The sequence below is a fragment of the Mesoplodon mirus genome, assembly GCF_964341445.2.
Source record: "Mesoplodon mirus genome assembly, contig: HAP1_SCAFFOLD_74, whole genome shotgun sequence".
Lineage (NCBI taxonomy): Eukaryota > Metazoa > Chordata > Mammalia > Artiodactyla > Ziphiidae > Mesoplodon > Mesoplodon mirus.
The window spans coordinates 1,742,448-1,746,931 of record NW_028295786.1 but is presented as its reverse complement, the minus strand read 5'-3'; positions in this window follow the sequence as shown (position 1 = coordinate 1,746,931).

Below are 4,484 nucleotides of genomic sequence, written 5' to 3'. Positions count from 1 at the left end.
AAAAAAAAAAAAAAAAAAAAAAAAAACACTCCATGACACATGACAACATAATGATCCGGGACACTTGTCATCACAATGCTACATTCCCTTGTCATCACAATGCTCCATGACCACTGTCATCACAACACTCCATGAACATTTTCAGCCCAGTGCTCCATGACCCTTGTCATCACAATGATCCATGCCCTTTTCATCCCAATGCTCCATGACCCCTGTATTCACAATGCTCAGTAACGCTTGTCATCACAGTGCTCCATGACACCTGTCATCACAATGCTCCATGCCTTTGTCAACAAAATGCTACATGACCTTGTCATTACAATGCTCTATGTGCTTGTCATCACAATACTCCATTTCCATTGTCACCACAATCCTCCATGAACCTTGGGATCACATTGCTTCCTGCCGTTGTCATCACAATGCTCCATGCTCCTTGAAATCAAAATGATCCATGACCTCTGTCATCACAATGCTCCAAAACCTTGTGATCACAATGTTCCATAACACTTGTCATCCCAACGCTCCATGATGCCTGTCATCACAATAATCCATGCCCTTTTCATCACAATGCTCCATGACCTTTGTCATCACAATTCTCAATACACTTGTCATCAAAATGCTCCCTGACACTTGTCATCAGAATGCTCCTTGAAACCTGTCACGAAAAGGCTCCATGCCGTTTTCATCACAATGCACCATGCCATTTTCATCACAATGGTCCTGGCCATTTTCATCAAAATCCTCCACAAGCTTGTCATCAGAATGCTCCATGACCCTTGTCATCACAATTCTCCATGCACTTGTCAGCACAATGCTCCCTGATCCTTGTCATCACAATGCTCCAAGCCATTGTCATCACAATGCTCCATTACATTTGTCATCAGAATTCTCCATGACACTTGGCTTCACAATGCTCCATGCCATTGTCATCACAATGGGCCATTCCAAATGTCATTGCAATAATCCGTGAAACATATTAGACCAATGATCCATGCCCTTGTCATCACAATGCTCCATGCCCTTGTTATCACAATGCTCCATGACCCCTGTCATCACAATGCTCCGTTACTCCCGTCATCACAATGCTTCATGACCTTTGTCATCACAATGGTCCATGCCGTCGTCATCAACAGTCTCTGACCTTTTTAACCACAATGCTCCATGAAATTTTCATCACAATGCTCTTTGACCATTGTCATCACAATGCACCATGCGATTGTCATCACAGTGCTTCACAATCTTGTCATCACATTCTCCTTAAAATATGTCATCACAATGCTCCATGCACTTCTCATCAAACTGCTCTCTCACCACTGATATCACAATGCTACATCACTATTTGTCACAATACTCCCTCACCCCTGTCATCACAATGTTCCATGACTCCTGTCATCACAATGCTACATGCACTTATCATCACAATGTTCGATGACCCCTGACATCACAATGTTCCATAACATCTGTCATCAAAATGTTCCATGACACTTTTCATCAAATTGCTCCATGACCCTGTTATCACAATGCTCCCTGCCCTTCTCATCACAATGCACAACGCCCGTGCTATCAAAATGCTCCATGACTTTTTTCATCACAAAGATACATGACCCTTGGCATCACAATGCTCCATGTCATTGTCATCACAATGCTCCATGAACGCTCTCATCACTTTGCTCCATGCCCTTGTCTTCACAAAGCTCCATGACACATGTCATCAGGAATGATCCTTGGCATTCTCCTCACAATGCTCCACGCCCTTGCCATCAGAATGCTCCATTACACCTGACATAACAATTCTCCATGACCCCTGCCATAATGATGTTCCATGGCTTAGTCATCACAAAGCTCCATGATCCTTCTCATCACAATGCTCCAGGAACACTGTGATCACAATGCTCTATGCCCCTTTTCATCTCAATGATCCGTGAACCCTGTCATCACAATGCACCATGCCCATCATCATAATGCTTCATGCTATTGTCATCACAATGAAATCAAAATGCTCCATGACCTCTGTCATAACAATGCTCCAAACCCTTGTGATCACAATATTACATATCACTTGTCATCACAATGCCCCATGATGCTCGTCATCACAGTTATCAATGGACTTCTCATCATAATGCTCCATGACCTTTGTCCTCAAAATGCTCAATACACTTGTCATCAATATGCTCCCTGACACTTGTTGTCTGTATGCTCCTTGAATCCTGTCATGACAAGGCTCCATGCCTTTTTCATCACAATGAACCATGCCCTTCTCATCACAATGCACCACACCCTTGTCATCAAAATGCTCCATGACCTTTGTCATCACAAAGCTCCATGACACTTGGCATCACAATGCTCCATGTCATTGTCATCACAATGCTCCATGAACTCTCTCATCACATTGCTCCATGACATGTCATCACAAAGCTCCTTGACACTTGTCATCACAATGTTCAATGCCGGTCTCATCACAATGCTCCATGGCCTTGTCATTACAATCCTCCATGACCCATGTATAACAGTGTTCCGTGCCCTTGTCATCACAATGCTCCATGCCCACTCTCATCACAATAATCCATGAAACTTTTCAGACCAATGCTCAATGCCCTTCTCATCACAATGCTCAATTACCTCTGTCATAACAATGCTCCATGACCCGTGCCATCACAATGTTCCATGGCCTTGTCATCACAAGGCTCCATGACCCTTGTCATCACAATGCTCCAAGACCCCTGTAATCACAATTCTCCATGCCCTTGTCTTCACAAAGCTCCATAACACATGCCATCAGAATATTCCATGGCCTTCTCATCACAATGCTCCATGCCCTTGTCATGACGATGCTGCAAGACCCCTGTAATCACAATGCTCCATGCCCCTTTTCATCTCAATGCTCCATGAACCCTGTAATCAAAATGCACCATGCCCACCATCATAATGCTTCAGGATCTTGTCATCACAATGAAATCAAATTTCTCCATGACCACTGTCATCATAATGCTCCAAACCCTTGTGATCACAATGTTCCTTAACACTTATCATCACAACACCCTATGACGCTCATCATCACAATTATCCATGGTCCTCTCATCACAATGCTCCATGATCTTTGTCATCACAATTCTCAATAAACTTGTCATCACAATGCTCCCTGACACTTGTCGTCATTATGCTCCTTGAACCCTGTAATGACATGGCTCCATGCCTTTTCATCACAATGAACCATGCCCTTTTCATCACAATGCTCCAAGACCCCTGTAATCACAATGCTCCATGCCCTTGTCATCACAAAGCTCCATGACGCATGTCATCAGAATGCTCCATGGCCTCCTCCTCACAATGCTCCATGCGCTTGTCATCACAATGCTCCAAGTCCCGTGTAATCACAATGCTCCATGCCCCTTTTCATCACAATGCTCCATGAGACTTGTCATCACAAGTCTCCATGGTCTTCCCATCACAATGCTCCAGGACCTTGTCATCACCATGCTCCATTCCCTTGTCATCACAATGCTCCATGACCCCTCTCATCACAATACTCCATGAACATTTTCAACCCAGTGCTCCATGAACTTCTCATCACAATGCTCAATGACAAATATCATCAAAATACTCCATGACCACTGTCATCACAACACTCCATGACACATTACAATACAATGACCCGGGACTCTTGTCATCAAAATGCTCCATTTCCTACTCATCACAATGCTCCATGACCCCTGTCATCACAGTACTCCATGAACATTTTCAGCCCAATGATCCATGACCCTTGTCATCACAATCATCCATGACCTTGTCATCCCAATTCTCCATGACCCTTTTAATCACAATGCTCCAAGAACCCTTAATCAAAATGCTCCATGCCCCTGTCATCACAAAGCTCCATGACGCATGTCATCAGAATGTTACATGGCCTTCTCATCAATATGTTCCATGCCCTTGTCATCACAATGCTCCCAGACCCCTGTAATCACAATGCTCCATGCCTCTTTTCATCTCAATGCTCCATGAACCCTGTCATCACAATGCATCATGCCCATCATCATAATGCTTCCGGCTATTGTCAGCACAATAAAATCAAAATTCTCCATGACCTCTGTCATCACAATGCTCCATGACCCCTGTCATCACAATACTCCATGAACATTTTCAGCCCAATGCTCCATGACACTTGTCTGCAAAATGATCCATGTCCTTGTCATCCAAATTCCCCATGACCCATGTATTCACAATGCTCCGTGACGCTTCTCATCACAGTGCTCCATGACACCTGTCATCACAATGCTCCAGGCCTTTGTCAGCAAAATGCTACGTCACCTTTTCATTACAATGCTCTATGCGCTTGTCATCACAATACTCCATTACCATTGTCATCACAATCCTCCATGAACCTTAGGATCACATTGCTTCATGCCCTTGACATCACAATGCTCCATGCTCCTGGAAATCAAAATGATCCATGGCCTCTGTCATTGCAATGCTCCAAAACTTTT